This window comes from Cygnus olor, chromosome 1 (genome assembly GCF_009769625.2).
Source record: "Cygnus olor isolate bCygOlo1 chromosome 1, bCygOlo1.pri.v2, whole genome shotgun sequence".
NCBI lineage: Eukaryota > Metazoa > Chordata > Aves > Anseriformes > Anatidae > Cygnus > Cygnus olor.
In genome coordinates this window covers 12,075,587-12,092,988 of record NC_049169.1, presented here as the reverse complement: position 1 = coordinate 12,092,988, position 17,402 = coordinate 12,075,587, and the positions used below count along the sequence as shown (strand labels likewise).

The 17,402-nt window shown below is 40.5% G+C and overlaps 1 protein-coding gene across 9 annotated transcripts in view; it reads right to left on the bottom strand.

Moving 5' to 3' along the window:
* MAGI2 (membrane associated guanylate kinase, WW and PDZ domain containing 2) overlaps positions 1-17,402 on the bottom strand; it is a 774,790-nt gene that overhangs the window by 734,097 nt on the left and 23,291 nt on the right. Inside the window, exons 2-3 of one of the 9 annotated variants that reach the window (XR_005817298.1) lie at positions 7,079-7,278; positions 5,493-6,742 (exon numbers count right to left, since the gene is read on the bottom strand). The exons of the other annotated variants lie outside the window; for them this stretch is intronic. The gene's annotated coding sequence lies outside the window, so the exon portion shown is untranslated. Of the gene's footprint in view, positions 1-5,492; positions 6,743-7,078; positions 7,279-17,402 lie in introns of those variants that run through there. 9 annotated transcript variants of the gene reach the window in all.

Here is a 17,402-nt window from a genome sequence, read left to right as displayed (position 1 = left end):
TCCACCAAGAGCTGTCTTTAGGGAAGTACTAGAAGAAATGTCTATCTACCATGGCATCACCCTTGGTACAGCCCTTACCCTTATGAATCACGGGAGCTGGGTGGTTTGGATGCTGTTTAGAGAGCATGGAAGGATGGACAGTCATCCAGCCTGAAACAGACATTTACATTCCTAACTGCCTGGGCTTTCTCAGGGGACCCAGCTGAGGTACAAATGATTCCCTGCCTAAATCCAATTGCAAATACAGTCCAGGCAGAATGTAAGTGCTTATCTCCTCATAACAGAAAACCAGGAAGCTTTCAGGCTAGGAAAGGAGATGCTTACTGTGTTGTGCAGTTGTGGAAAGTAAATTTGCTGGATTGCTGTCTGGGTTGGTGGGATTTAGCCTCCACGGATTTTAGTGCACTGGATGTTACTTTGGATCCTAGCATCTGAACTCCAGCCAATTCTTTAAGGTTAAGGAAATCTAATCTCTTAACACAGAAAATGGGTTATACGAATCAAATTAAGATTAAGTAAACCTGAGGTGAGGTTTTCACCTTAACCTTATAGTTCAGACAACTACAGTGATGTTTATTATTTTGTAATTTAATTTATAGACCAGATAAGGTATGATAATCATTCCCAGCACGGAAAAAAAAAAAAAAAAAAAAAGTATTTCTGATAGTATTACTCTGTTTTACATTCTGTAATTCTTAGACTATATCAATCTATAGGTGTTCTATATTATTATTCTAAGGACACAAACAGGCCTTCCAGCAAATTTTTCCAATTTCATATACCAATCAGTTCTCCTATTACCAAATAATTACATTTATAACTTCTCCCACTGAACAAGAGAAGCTCCAGACTTATAAATACATCGTACATTGCTCAGATTAAAAAAAAAAAAAAAAAAAAAAAACTCTGTGCAGGGAGTTTTATACAAATATGAGTTAATGAACTGTGCCCTTTATATAAACTTCATGCTACTCCTTACAAAAAGAAGAAGATGAAAGGAACACATACCAGGAATTAAGAAGTCTCATAGCTGAGAAGAAATCAAACCTCATGTGCACAACAAGGCACGGACTGCATATGGAATGGCATTAAGGTTTTCCAAAAGGCTATTTTCTCTGTTTAATTCTGAAAGGCCACGAAACACATGTACTAATGCAAGTAACATTCTTGTTCAAGGCACATGAAAACACTACTAGTTACAGTCCAGATGCACTGCTTGTTACCAGTAACAGTATTTGTCATGGGTTCAAAAACAAAACTTAAAATTTTACAAAAATACATTTAATGCAAGCTCTGTGATTATATAAATGCACAGGAATACTCAGAAAAGAAAGCACCAATGAGGACAAAAAAAATGCCATTTATCTTCTTCAGTGTTCTGGTATGTTCTCCCTGGAGAAAACCCTCAGTAGCTGCCTGGTATTTGTTTAAAGTCACTGAATTAGTAATAGGAATTGCCATACTTCCTAAGCAGCCTTTCAAAACGGAAGATATATTACAACAAAAATCTGAAATGGGCGAGCACGAAGAACATTGACTCAATACAGTGACCAAGACCTTTAAACCCTTTTTGAGCACTGATAGCCTGCAACCTGCAAAAACTGTGCCTGCTGGAGGAGAGGAGAGGCTCTGCTGGCCAGCACCAGCCATGCTGGCAGGCAGACACCTGCAGAGACCCTGCGCACAGGACCAGGAGGAATGTCCATTCTCAAAACATTGCTAGCACCAGTGACTCAGCTGAAAACTAGAAAATGTAAGTGGAGAAAGTCACAGAAAGCCATAATTCTTAGTATGATATCTCAAAAGGAAATACCAGAGAAGCTCTAAAGCTTTTTGTACCCTGTAAGCAAAGCAAAAGCTCCTTCTGCCTCTATCAAGAGTATTTCCAGGACACCAGCAGCTTTCATTTTCTGGCACTAATACAAGAATCCATCCCACTGCACACACAGTGACAGAACAAGTGTGCCAACACCAAAGACTAAGGCCTGATCTTGAGATGTGTAAGTCCTCTCATGCTGACAGCAAAGGAACGTGAATGCACTCAGCACCTGACAGGATCAGGGTCATTGCGCAGTGAGATGTTAAAGTAATAGAAGTTTTGTCTCTGAGTGCACCTTAGGTAAAATTTCCTAAGAGCCTCGACTTTGGACAGCTTTTAATTTTTAGCACAAATGAAGGATCTTCTATGCTGCTCTTTATGGATGTGTTTTAAAAATAAATATAACTGAATACCTGAGGCAGCTCCCATCGCATGCTGTGCCTTGAGGGTGCCTAGGGTGAGTTTAGTTCGGGCATCTAAAACAAGGGGAAACCTTTTTCACTTTTAAGTATTCAGATTTATAGAGTCTGATTATGATTCTGTAAACTAAATTGTAGTTTATAAACTTACAAACTACTAAAAACTCCTTGGCCCCTAATGCCTCATGGTTGCAGCTACAATAACATGTATGGAATTTTCCAGACATGGAGTATTTATCCAGAAAATTATCAGGTAAGTTATCTGAAAAAAAAAATGCTTAGGTACCTTCCAAAGGGTACTTACAAAGTACTTATAAACCCACAGAAATACGGGAGATCCAGACTATTGTATCACTGACTACAATGGGACTGTAGGGATTTTAGCCCACAGATTAGCTTTTGCTTTTCATGCACTAGTGTCCAGGGACTGGTTTTTGTGCCTTCTTTTTCTCTTTTGAGTCTGGATTTCGATTAGAAAAATTAGATGTAAGGAACAGTCATTAGCTCTGTAAAATATCACTGTCCCTATATTTAGGCCCAAGATTTTTTTTTCCATTTTTGTGGTAATTATCTTATATTAACTTGGCCAGAATTTTTTCCTTCTCTTCTGAAAAAAAAAAAATAGTCTGATACTACCGCCATACCACCCAAAGATCTCAGAGTTGGCCCCCTACCAATATGCAAGTACATTTTTATTATAATCTATAAAAAAGCAAGTAAGTATTTGGCCACTTACATTTAAGAAGATATTAATAAGGAAGGCTCTGCATAAACATCTCTACAGCTATTAATGGTCTGTCCTCAAAACTCCCTTTGTCAAGCACAGGAGTCCTACATCCCACTCTTCACAGACAGACAATTTAATTAATCCAAGTGAACATGCCACGGAAACTCTATTTGATTGCACAGCCTCCTGAGATCTCACAGGCATCTTAGTTTACACCAAGAAACCAAAACAATTTCTAAGGTCTCTAGATTGCATACATCTAAAGTTGCCACCATGCCACATCAGCATAATTAGTTAGTGCCTCTGCCGGCAATAATTCAGACTCATATGCCTCCCTGTAGGCGTCTGTAGACTCCCTATAGGTATCTAGTCTGTTAGCTTGCTCTAAGGATGCCTGCTGGGCCCCAAAAGTACCAAGTTCAGTCCAGCTAAAAGGACAAGAGCTGCTTTAATTCAGAGAAAGAGGAGACTTGGCTGCTACCCATCTTTAATATATAGGCAAGTACTAAATATTTAACATAAAGTAATGTTTAAGGCATTCAAGCAGAAACTGGAAGAGCTAGGTCTAACGGATCATTTTAAGAATGTTAAATTCCCCTCCCCTCCTCTCCCAGCAGAAGCTCTTCTAGGCCGCATTTTGGCCCTACGCACCTCATGATTATTCTCAAAACATAAAGACTCACGACTATAAGCTACATACTGAATCCCTAAAGCTCCCTTCTCACTCCTAGGGCAGCACAGGGTTTCATTTATTTCCCTTTGACGTATGAACCATGTACAACTTCAATAGGAGGGGTGAATGTTTTGCTCAGCTCTCAAAACACAGATGGGGCGGTGCTCTGCAATCTTGCCTAAATCACTTTGCCTTAAGGAATTTGCCACAGAAAAGGTAACAAAACCTACTATCCACCTAGTTCTTTAAAATTTGTACCATCATTACTAATCTTGAAGTATTGAAGAGTCCGAGAAGAAATCAGGGACGAATTGCCTGGGCCTGCTCCGTGCTGTTAGGTACTACCTCCCTAGGCCCTTAGGTTGCAACCCTGCAGGTTGCAACTGCCTATTTGTGACCCATACTTATCTTATGTCCTGCATCTCAGGACCACATCAAAGGTGGGACACCTCTGCCCAGACATTCCACAATTCAGCATCTTCCACATAGCTCTTTTAGCACCTGTTTCACAACCTGTCACATTATCCACCAAGAAGGGCTCGGTCTGTCCGTGCCCTCCTGCCTTCACACTGAGCTTGCTGCATTAGCATGCAGAGGAATACTTGCAAGGTTCAGAAGAAGCAAGAGGGAACTAAAGGCTCCAAGGAGGGCCAGACCAATGGAAAACTGCAGACAGGTACTGGGTTTTTTTTAGGAATTTCTAAATTCTTGCAATGTCAGCAAATCTAGCAGGCTTGCAAGACTGTTGCTGTACTGATTGCAGTCCCCACTGAAGTTGTGCAGAAGCCAGGAGACACGGTAGTGAGGAAGGGTCCAAGTGTGATATATATTCCCCTTCGGCTTCATTGGATTAAATTTATGATCATGATGATAAGGTTTACAATCCCGTCATACTCTCAGGCTTCAGAAATCGGCATGGTAATGCCGATTGTATGGATGCTGTAAGTAAAAGCATGTGCTTCTCACATGTGTTCAGAGCTCCAGCACATAGTTCCTAAGGTGCACTGGTACCTTGTTCCTGCCACAGAACAGCAACTCCCAGTACACAAGAGCGGAGAGGTACTGCACTCCTTGCCCAGCAGCAGCCCCAGACACAGCCCCACTAACACAGCACCTGGAAGCAAGGGTGATCTGCAAAGTCGTCTGTCTGCTACCAAGATCTCCCTATACCAGCATTACACAGCAGCTTTGTTTTGCAACTTCAGTCTCACTTCTTTTTCCAATCCTTTCAAACTGGTTTTGTTCTTTTAAACACTTCTTCCTGTTTCTTCACATTTGTCTTCTGGATATAGCCAGAGACAGACTATCACTATCTCAACAAGACCTGGAGGCAACAGACTGCTTTTACTCAAACTGCCATGAAAATGGACAGCAAATAGCTTTGTTAGAAGAGTTATCCAATGCCTAAAGTTCCCTGTCTCCACAGAGAGACCGATTTTTTATTTATTTATTTATTTTAAATGTAGGAAAATAACTTATTCTTGTTTGAGCTCCACCCTAAGGGTTGTGGGGAACTACAGAATTGCTCAGCATTTAACATAAGGAGCAGCAGCAAATGTCCCACATGCCTGCCAAGTCCACATGTTTGCCCAGAAAATAGCAGTCACACATTTGCCAACATTTGCCTTTCTTCAGTACAGCAGATTTGATGCAGTCAGGTCCCCCTAGCCTATGCCAAATTCCCCATTTGTCTCTTCCCAGAGATCCTTTCTACAAGAAACTAACAGTTCATCCCCAAATTGGCTCCCAACCCTTGGACAAGTGGCATTTAAACTCCTTAGGATGGCTGAGGCAGATATAAAGCTAAGAGTCATCCCAAAGGACACGCAGTACAGAGAACAGGCACATACTGTCTAGAGCAAAAAATACTTTATTTGTTATCACATTTGTTTTCCGGTTTGACAAGTGCAAGGCAACTGTATTAACCTTATGTAGAAAAGTTGCTGGCAAGGCACAGACCTGAAAGCCAACCAACATCTAACTCCATGGATTACCTACCACAGTGGGACACTAACAAGCTAAAAGAGATGACATTTAAATACAGGACAGCTGTTCTTGTTGAATCCAGCAGACACTCCAAATCCACAAGCAGAATTGCCCCACATATAAATTTTCACACAGGGTACCCTTGTTTACTGGGACAAGATCAGATCAGGCACAGTTCTGCTACAAAGACTGGGAAACTGGACACTCCTAGTGAGTGAGGCCCTAAGTTCAGGCAAATTATATGAACCAAAGGGCCCTCCTTGGGCTTTATTCTTCTCATTACAGAGAGAAAGAGAACAAAAATATTCCACATTCTCAAGGGCAATCTGCTAAAGAGTATATGTGTTGCATCAGTATATATCTGTTGAAATGCAGTAAGCAAGATATGAAGATTGCTAGTCTTCTCTGCCCTCTGATAATGGCCCATGAGTCTGCCCAATTCCTCATTACATTGGAAAGTATTCAAGCTTAATTAGAATTACCAGACTGTGACAGGGTACCTTCTCCTGCAAATGTCAAGGTCAAGGACAACAAAAATAAAAACATAAACAAAAGAGAGAATACTGTGACCTTCAGTCCCACCTAAGACCATGACCATCTCACTACCAGTATCAATAGGTTTGGAGGTGCCTCCTCCAAAGCTGTATCGCCCATTGATGCACTCATTTGAGTGGACTTCCTAGGCTTGAAAACACAAAAGCTCACAAAGCCAGCCATCACATCAGATGCTGTCAACGCTTTCTCTGCTTAGAAGTGGTGTGTGATGACTGGCTGTCTCCACATGATAGGAGGTTATGGAGTTCCCCAGGAAAATGTCAGAGGAGCTTTCATGTCTGGAGTAAGAAGTGCCAGGAACTCCTCATGCACCATGAGGTTCTTCTACTTCAGAGGCTCTCGGATGCACCAAACCTCTGCTGTACACGGTCCTCCTGCAGCTACACTTCCTGCTCATCCTCCTTCTTAGTGGGCTTTGCTATGGCCTGGTGGCACTCCTACAGGCCTGCTGGAGCCAGGAGATCTGTACACAGTTGGCATGCCCTCTGCAGTCTGGACTTCTGCTGGAGAGGCAGTAGGACACAGGAAAATCCATCCACTCCAAGCCATTTTGCCTGATGGCTCTGTGAAGAAAGACAAGGATAAGGCTGTCACCCTACCACGACTGTCCTGATCAGCGATGGGTCAGACTGTTGCACAAGCAATAGCTGAGCATACACTTTTTTATTTTTTTTTTCTAGACAGTCTGAAAAGCCTGCTCTTAATCTTAGCAAAGAAACTTGAAAGGTGCTAGGTCCCAGTCATGCAAAAGACCCAGTGGTCTGAGCTGAGCTTGTCCTTGTCCTTGTCCTTGCCTTCCTTTACATGACTACAGCCTCAAAGGTGTTCCCTTTAAAATTATCCAGAGGTACCCCAACATATCCTCCCTCTCCCAAACACAGACCCCAAAACAGACTCACCAATGTCCAAATCCTGCTTGCTGTCCAGTAGGAGGAAGGAAGAGCTTTCTTCTACGCGATCTGGGTGGGGTGCCTGGAACATGCCCTCCTCCACATCAGTTGGCAGATGTGTACAATTCAGTCAGAGGGCTCATAGTCAAATCTCAAATGGTGATGGCCTGAAGACGAGTAGCTGAGTCCCGTCTGTCTTGAACTGGGGCCTGCTGGCAGAAGGAGGAAGAGGAGGACTGGATGTCCCAGCACAAAGAATACATGCTGGCGTGTTTCAGGCAGAAGCAGTGCCTGTTGCAGGATGAGGACCATGCTAAGAAATATTTGACAATGTCTTGGAGTGAGGTTGCTCTCTCACACTGGTAGCACGATCTTGACTAGCAAATTTGCAGCATACTGTAAATTTACCAGAGGTGAGAGAAGGCCTGAACCAGATGTTTCACTTCTGTCCTCTCCGGTGAGATCTTCCAGAGAACTAAGGGTTGTCCTTCACCCAACAGACAGCCTGACATATAAGCATGAACCGAATGGAAAAAACAATGAGAGTCCATATAACCTTTTACTCAAAGTAGAAGCAGTTCCATCCATGAGCAAGGGCAGCTGTAACTTTATTGAGCTTTTCTGCCTTAACATAGCATTAGTGACCAATCTGCTGGAATACTACCAGGCAGTGAGTTCATCACACAAGTGAGGCTTTGGCAAAGTTATAGTACCACGTGTGCTGTTCCTTTATGAAGAAGAGACACAGGTGTCCTCTGGAACCAGTTGACACTGGGTTGCGTGTGCCAAATGAGGTTTTGAAGACCAGCAAGACCAGTAAGGGTGCAGGGGGCCTGATGGCACCAGTCTTTCTGTACAGCCTTATAGAAATCAGACTCTTCCAGGCAAATTCAGTCATTCAAACTGCCTGCCTGCCATGCTGGAGGGTACTGACTGGTCCTCAGAGATCACTCATGGCACCCCAGCTTGGATTTCTAATGGCTCAGAGAATTTGGATAATCTGACTTTCTGGGTCTCAAAGGCACATTGCACAGCTTTCTGTCTACAGTGAGCAGACAGAGCCATCGAACCCACACCAGAGGCAGTCCCATCCCTGCAGCACTTATATACTTTTTGAATTCCTGTACAGAAGTGCCAGAATCCAAAACTGTTTTTGTGAACTTCTGCTTCTATTTTAACATTTTTTAAATTGTTAATTGCAGCTGTCTTTGTTGCTGAATGAACATTTACCGCCTCGTTGTAGCCTTTAGAAATAGATTTATCACGCAAATGCTGGGAGAATGTTAAGTGTAGCTGAAATAATGGGTGGTACTGTAATAGCCTTCCCTAAGAGGTAATGTGCGATAGTTGGTCACAACAGGCCCAAAATAGAATGATTGTTCTCCGAATCAGTAGCACACCCAATACGCATTGCTCATCACTCGTCACAAGGGACACTTCTGTTTTGTACAGCTGGACTCTTTCTTAACTGGATTCTATTGGTCACATGCTACATTTAGTTCGTGTATTTTTAGCATTTTTTTCTTGTTGTTTGTTTGTATCATTCATTTTCTCGTATTTTTTTCCACTATTCATATTTATGTAAGAGTAAAATACCTATCATACCAAATTATATCAACTGCCTGGGTCAACTGGAATCCTACTTTCAGCAGAGCCCAAAAGAGGATTTTTACAGCAATCAAGAAATATATGCCTAAGTGCTACTGCAAGGCAGGTGCAGGGAGAGCAGTGGGAATGCTCTCCAGACACCATTCACGTAGTCAGCTTACGCAGTAACTAATTGGCTGCTCCTTCATTACCTTGAATTGCTAAATATTTTCTTCATATTTTACAGACTTCATAGAATTGAAAGCCCCGTCTCTTGAAGCCCAAGAACAATGCCTCGCTGGATGGCTTCATACTGAAATGACTTTCACTATAGGGGACTAAAAGCTGTCAAGCCCTATAAAGCTCTGAGAAATGGAGAACTCTTGGGACCCTCTGGGAGGTGAATCTGAAAGAGGCAGGCAATGGGTATTTTTCTTCCCAAACGGGCTTACTTTCCTTTTACTGAGTACCAGGCTTTTCTCATTTTCCAAGAAGAAAAAAGAAGAAATTGAAATATACAGGAAGACTTCACATTCTGGCTTTCCATGCTAGGAAAACAAACAAACAAACCAACAACAAAACACAACAAAAAAAAACAAACCTGAGGAAGAATTAGTCTGTCCACAACATGGCTAAAAAATCCTGCTGTTAGTGTAACTTCAGCTAATCACAAAATTCTGCTACTGCAAAAAGCATACACCAACTCTTTCACCATTTGTGCCTCTTCCCTCTCAGAGGCACCAGCATAATGGCATGGAGGCTGCCCGTGATTTTTTCTTTAACCTGAACTCTTCCTTGACATATCAAACTTATTCATTAGGTCTTTCTTTATTTAATGTGTTTTGTTCTTTTCTAAGTGTATTTCTTTTTTTTTTTTTTTTTTAATCTATCAGGTGGAAAGACCTAATTAATTCTCAGAAGTATTTAATATATTTTCTTGTGATTACTGTTTCCAAAGTTAGCTTGCAACTCTCCAAAATAATAATAAAAAATACTATTAGGAACTATATCTAGAAACAGCCAAGCACGCTTTGCTCGGTTAACCAAGCAACTGCTCTTCATTTGGACAGGAGCTGAAAGGATCACTACAGATGACGAGAGTGAGAACACAGTTTTAACTCTACCAGATTTCCCATCTGTTGCCCCAGCACTAGATGCCACTGGCCAGAGATCCAGAGGTGAGATACCTACTGTAGGACAGAACATTAAGAGAAGTTTTTACTCCCTGTAATTGCTAAATGATGCAGCTGTGATTGTTTAAACACACATTATGCAATGTAAGATTCATTCATTGAAGCAGAAAACACAAAGGGTACCTAAATATAAATAAATTAATTTCATCTGCCTCGTTGCTTTTACATCTAAAACAACATCAATAGATTTTAAATAAACCATGCAGTCATTATTATTTTAATTATTTTAAATATATTAGAGTAAAATAAATATTTTAAATAAATGTCTGAGTAAACTGTCGTGTTAAAAACTAAACAACAGCTGCTAACTTTCACAGAAATTCAGTCTATGTAAGAAAGAAATTTTGGATATATATATTTTTTTTAATTAAGGCCCAGTTCTCAGTTGTTATACATGCCCTTAAGCTCCATGACTTTACTAAAATTCTGGGTGTTCAGATCAGGAGTGTACTTTTTGGATTCAGTGATATACCTGTCCAGATTTAAATCTGATAGACATTTTTGACTAGAGACAGTCTTGACGAGAAAATGTATTTTTTCTTTCAAAAAGAATGCTTTGAAGTGCTGTTAATAAATTAGCCATTTAGAAAAAAAAGCATTTTAGAAACAGTGTAGATAATTACCCATTCCTTTTAGCATCCTACCACTGTTACCATTTATGTAACTTCTGATATATAGTTAAGAATAAACTACTGAATTACAAGTTGGAAGTTTGAAAGGTTATATTAACTTTCTAAAATGAGTATGTGCTATGAAACAAAAAAAGATTCAGTCACAGGAGTAGAAAACAAAACAAAAAAAAAAAAAAAAAAAAAAAAAAAAAAAACAGAACTAACCCAACCAGGTACATTCCAGTTGAAAAGAAAATAAATGGAGGCACTCCACACCCACACAGGGCAATTTCTGAGCTCATTTTTAAACACTTCACTGTTCTATATATAGAAGATATTCAGCAAAAAGTATTTTATGGTGTCATGGAAGGAATGAGTTTTACTAAGTAGTCCTGCTATTCACATATCATTATGGAATATACCACATTGCTTGCACAAAAACCCCTGAGATCAAGACCTGATACTGGTAGGTGCTCTATGAAGAAAAAGTCTGTATCTTAAGCAGCTTACTGTCTAAGCAGACAGACTGTAATCAGTATGGTGTAAATTTGGTCTGCACTGTAGCACAGCATTTAAGCTATTTATCACGGTGTCCAGTCAATTACTGATGTACTAGTTTTCTGTTTGCAGTGCAAAACATTACTTTTTTCCTGTAAGCCACAATTTTCCTGAAATTATAAGTGTAAAATTCCTTCTATGCTTATTTTCTGCAGTGAAAGATACTATATTCCAAAGTTTGACATCACCTTGTCACTAAGCAGTACAGGGCAGACTCACAAAAGAACTCACAGTTGCTGAAAATGAAGAAAATTTCTTTCATTTATTTACTCAAATACTTTTTTTTTTTTTTTTTTTGTGTGTGTGTGTGTGGCATGGGAATAATGTGTTGCTTAAAAAGTACTTACAGTTTTGGAGTAAGAAGTTAATTACTAGCTATAGGCTTATCATTTACACAGGCATGACATGCCTGGTAAACTGTGCAACTGTGTTGAAATATGGCAGTGACCTCTCTACCCCAAAAGCTCACAAAGTAGCCATGCCAGAGGCTGTCCCCTACGGAGAGTGGCTTTTGTGCCATTTCTAGAGCTTTGTTTATATAAAAACCCAGCAGCAGCAAATGTACAACATGCTCAACATGCCCCCTGAAAGTCTTAATCCAGGTATGGAATGCTAATAGGAGTCAGGTGCTGGCCCTAGACTGATTATTTACTGGATCCAGAAGGAAATATCAGTCACAGACCAAAACTAATTCAACACTCCAGCCAGCTCCCCAGCATTCCTGCCAGACCACATGAAATATCCACTTATGATTCATCCTATCTTCATTTAGTAATGACTCTTCATATAAGAAGAATGCATTTGGTCACCAGTAAGCAAGGTTCTGCGTAGCTCTCCATCTGATCTTAAAAGGAGGGAGCAAGTCACCACAGTGAATGGTGGCATGACCTCGGTTCGCATGGAAGGCACAAAACGAGAGAAATGCAGCCAACTGTAGTTCTGCCATTTCTCAAAGGAAAAATGTTTGTTGATTTTTTTAACTTCAATCGTGCAAAGCAAAAAAAATATTCATTAATCAGAATTAAAATCATGCAACCCTTGCTAACATTTCTTTAAATCTTTTTCTTAAACATATTTTAACACACTTCATTGGAGATATACTGAAAAATAACAATACAAGAACCCCATGTTAGCTTTCCCATAAATGGTGTTAATTCTATCCACATAATCCGTGACAAATTAGGTTCAACACATTCTGACCTATCCCAAAATCTCAGAAGTGCAACCACCTACCATGCACAATTTAGTAAAGCACTCTTCTTCTGCTTATTTATATATACATAATAGTGGGTTGGATGGTCTCAAGTATTTAACTTTAGGTTTTTGATAAGTTGAACAAACTACCCCCCCAAAAAAGTAGTTCAGAAATAAATGTTCTCAGCTGGGATGACATCCCCACTGTATGTGATAAATAGCTAGGGAAGACAATTTCAGTTCCAAAGATTTCACTCTTTAAAGGAAAAAATAAAGAGAAAAAAAAAAAAAAAAAAAAAAAAAAAAAAACATGCAAACGCTGACCAGCCTGTATTCAGTTCTTGATATAATTTCAGAAGTACTGTGCAGGGTGTTTTATCACTGCGTAAGCTAGCCCTGGCATCTAGGGTGAGGGCATCAACTAGAAGGTAATAAATGACGTATTGATTAGATCTCACCAGCGAGAAGAGAATTTACAGCCCGCGCATCCCAATTCCTGGCTGACTACAAGTCACTGGACTACTACATACAAACATAGGTTAGTGCATACGCACACTTCTATATGTAAATGGCACCCTTCTTTGGGTATCTTGTAAAAGACAGCACACCACCTGTATCCCAAACACCTATGTATAGCAGTGGCTTCTGCCTCTTGGCCGTACGCTTGCATCAAACACGCAGTCGCCGGGCAGGTTTCAGCACCTCGAGGGTGTCCTGAGGACGCCAGCAGCATCTCCCACCCCGCACCACATGCACTCAGGTTCCTCACTCTCTGCCCTCACAATGCAGAAGGTAAATTTAGGGCTGTAAGCTTCATTTTTAAGGATCAGCAAACCCAAGACAAAAAGACAGAATAGTGCCAAACTGCACTTTCAGATGAAAGTAGGGAAATAAAAACAAACGCCCACTTTCTAGCAGGACTCTGCTGAGACAATTTTGCATTTTATCTCAAGAGTCAGAGGAAACGAACACTGTCTGAAGCCCTTGTTATTTATTGCTTGTGTTTACTCTTCACTCGGTAGAATAAATGTGCAGAGTACCACCATGATAAGACAGCATTAAAATTGTTGTTACTTGTAATACTGACGTGATCTCTAGAAAAAACTTTACAAATGGAAATAACATTGCTAAACTCCTCTTATTTATAAGTCACTTTATTCCTGTATGCTGTATCATTCTTCAGCCCTAAGCACCTAGGGTAGTCTTCTTCTAAAATTGCTTTCTGCAGATTAAATAACTTTTCCCAGCAAACTACATCCTTTTGGTATGTAAACCATGCAAATGAAGCCAACGGCAGCGGCATGCAAACCAGCCGAACAAGCAGGTCATTCGAGATTTCAACACAGGTTCACGCTCCTGTCGCCTGCCAGCACACCCTGTGTCTGACCAGTCCCCTCCCACCCTTCTGGGACACCTCTCTGTCCATGTATCCTCTTTGCCCCTGCAAACCTCCATTGTTCCTCACATCTTCTCTCTCCCTGCTACCACCTGTCTCCCCCTGTATATTCTTCCCAGTAGTCCTCTCATTTCACCTCATTTTGTCTTCTGCATCCCTCCAGTCATACCTTTATGCCCCCCAGCTGCCCGCTCTTGCTCCCTGTGAGTGACAGACCCACCTACTTGTCCCCTGAACTTATGTCTTCCCTCACGTCCCTTCTATATTATCTGATCTTGATGTGTTTGGCCACTGGAAGGTAGTCTGGACCCACTTTCTGCATAGTTGACCACTCAGTTGGCCATCCAGAAGAGGTATCAGATCAAATCACACACCATCTCCCGGGTGCTGATGCCTAAAAACCCTGCCATTTGCTTGTACGTTGTGCAAAGCTGTCCTAGACAATCAGGCACAACCTGTTGCCTTCTCCTAGAGAAAAGGGCAGCTCAAAGCACCCTTTATCTTCCATCTATGGCCGAGCTTACCCTGTCCAGGCTGAAGTCTCAGAGATGACCAGCCGAATGCAAGAACAACAATACAGACTTCCTAAGTGGTCTGACTGCTGTATTCCCCTCACTCGAGTGGTTGTGACCAGACCAACCCTGTCCTTTTGGGAAGAGGATGGACTTTGACTTTTTTTTTCCTTCTCTACTAATTGTGGAGTTTGAGCGGACTATGGGAACTAACTGCTTCGCTACTGTCTCAAAATTGTGACAGGGAAACTGATTAGGAATCCCCCTTAGATTGTCGTCTCATTAATTGTTTAATCTAACATCACTTTGTCCTCCTTTCCTACTGCAGCTCACAAAATTGCCTTTGCCTTAAACTTTTAAGTCACTGTTAATGATGGGGTTACTAATAAAGGGCACTGTTCACCATGACATAATTCTGTTTTCAAAGTTTTTGGATGAGGACAGACTCCTGTTAATACGGAATTTTATTTTCACTGCAAAGAAATGTCAGATATTTGACCTCTGCCTTTTTTCCCACAGCACTTGTCAGAATAGTTACTTTTACATGCAATACTTACAACATGATTTTAAAAGTAACTTTACATGATACATGCACATTCTGGAGCACTAAGTAGTGAGATGAGGTCCCCAGTTTAAGAGTTCACAGCTCCATTTCTCATGCAGATTTACTGCCTAATTGGGCATAAATCCTATCATTCTCTGTGCTTTAGAATAATTCGCTATACAATTATTATACTAAGTGGTGGATAAAAAACTGAGGGTATTTTCCTCCTGTGATCTGGTGTGAAGATGATCGCTGCATGGATAACAAGATGAATATTCAAGCAACACTCAGAAGTGTTATTAGCATTGCATTCCAACTTGATAAGATCATTACTCGAGTACCGAGCTCGGTTTTGGAGTCTATGCTTTAAGCAGATGTTGATAAATTAGGGAGTGTTCAAAAGGAGCTACGGAAACATCTGGAGATCTGGAAAACAAATAGCACTGAACAAAGTTCAGGTGTGTAGCTTGCACAGAGGTTAAGAAGTAATTTAGTCATCTGCTCAGAATATATGCATGAGGAGATTTTTGATACTAGGGATTTCTTTAATTTTGAATGCCTAACCAAGTTTGACAGCAGCTGAACTGAAGCTGAAGCTAGAAACACACACTACAAATGAAGAAGGTGTTTTGTTTTTATTTTTTTAAGAGTTTCAATAATTAACTTTGGAACACTTCACCTATCATGAATTTCTTGTCCCTTAACAACTTAAAATCAAGCTGGAGCATACTTCTAAAACACAAGCTCAAGCTGAAAATAAAAAAAAGACAAACTTATGGCCTTTATGAAAAAGAAACCTATGTATTAAAATTACACAGTAAATATGACGTGGGGTCAATTGTATGATGATAATAGTCCCACAAACCCCAAAGCGTCATCTAACAAAGGCCAGATTCAGCTGAACTTTCACTGAAAAATTCAAACCTCCAGAATCAGTGTTTCTGGAACTCTGGACATAAAAATGAACATTGTTACAATATATTTCGTAACATGCAAAGGAAATGAGAAAGTAAATTAAATGCAGCTCTGAAGTCATGTAACTGGTCAGAAAAGAAAAAAAAAAAGTTGCTTCTTACAAAGGCGGACTATACATTTTCTGATTTTCTGTACATTTTTAAAGGGGGAGAAAAAAGATTTGTCCACTCCAGCAGCTTCTTTACCCGAGATGCAAGTAACCATTTTCAGACCTTCCAAGTCTTAATCAAGAGCAGTTGGCCAAAACTGAATGAGCAGTTTTTGCAGCCAGCTTCCTTACGAGCCTGGGAAGTCACTTTCAGTGCTCTCTCTCAGGCAGTTAAGGTCACTTTGCAGCCTTAGGCTCCTGCTGAATTGATCACTATAACAGCAATGTCCAGACAACTCTGATTGTTAGAATATTTGTTTCAATCTCCTGCCTGTCATATTACTACACGCCACTCTGTACAATATACAGAAGGCCACGATTAGCTCCATTTCCTTGCCTGGATGTTCCTGTAAAACTTGCCACTGCTGTAGTGAAGGCTTGTACTTTGACACAGAGCTCAGGATGTCTGATCACATCTGTAAACTTCCCCTGCCTGTCACTTGTGAGGGGAAGCACTGCAGTGAGCGAGGTTTGTCCCAGAGACGAGGTTTTGCAGGAGCTGGAAGCAGATCACAAACACAAAGCAGGATGACTGCCGACTTCACCACATTCCGAGCCAAAGGCAAAAGTAATTCCTTTGGTTTAGCTTTCCCTCAATAACCTCTTAGCATGTCTTGCAAAACCCACAGAAATATCAGCAGGTTTAGAAAGCTGAGAGCAAGTGGCTGAGTATTGCCACTCATTTCCATATTTACGTGGGAGGCATTCAGATGATAAATCAAAACCTTCACCTCCTTCTACCCCAAGTACAAAGGGTTCTCTTTTGAGCCATCCTGCTCTAACATAAACTTAGAGCAACATGTATACAGATCGAAAAAAAAACAAAACCAGCAACAAAAGTCTTACAAATATATAGCGCTGCAGGCATGATTCTTCCCTGCGGAGAGGATGAAAGAGCAACATGTGACAGATGTTCGTCATGTCGTTTTATATATTACTCAAATGCACTCAGAAACAAAAGTGATGAGGATGGTATAAAAACCTAAACAGACAAGATTCAAATGAAAATAGCACTTGAACAAGAACAAAAGGAATTAAATGTATAAAGGCCAAGAAAGTGTTATTAGGAAGCTCTGGTTTTTAATGTAACTTTAAAAGAAGAAAAAAAAAAGAAAAAAAGAAAAAAAGAAAAAAAAAAGAATAAAGTCTCTTTTAAGGACCCTTGAAAATCCCAAATTTGTCCCATTATCTGCTGTCTCAGAGACTTCACAAGACACTCTGGCTGGGAAACTGCAGGGGTTGCTTCCGACATAATATAGTATTGATGTACCACTGAAGGATGTAACAACACCATTGAAACACAGCATCCTCTTAGCCTGCAGGGTTTCTAGCTGTTCTCTTATGCTCCATATTTCCTCCCTGCAGCCAAAACCTCATTTTCTCTTATGTAAAATTCCTTTCCATACTAGTTTTATAAACAAGCAGATAAAACGAATAAATAAATTATCCTCTGGGAAAGTGGCTGAGCAGTGAAATGGCAGAGTGTAATGGATACCTGATCATATAGGCATAAATTTCAACAATGAAGTGTAAAGAGAAGCCAGACACTCTAATAATTCATTCACTCTATAAATATGTATGAAGGCAACTTTAAAAATTGCTCAACTAGTTTGGG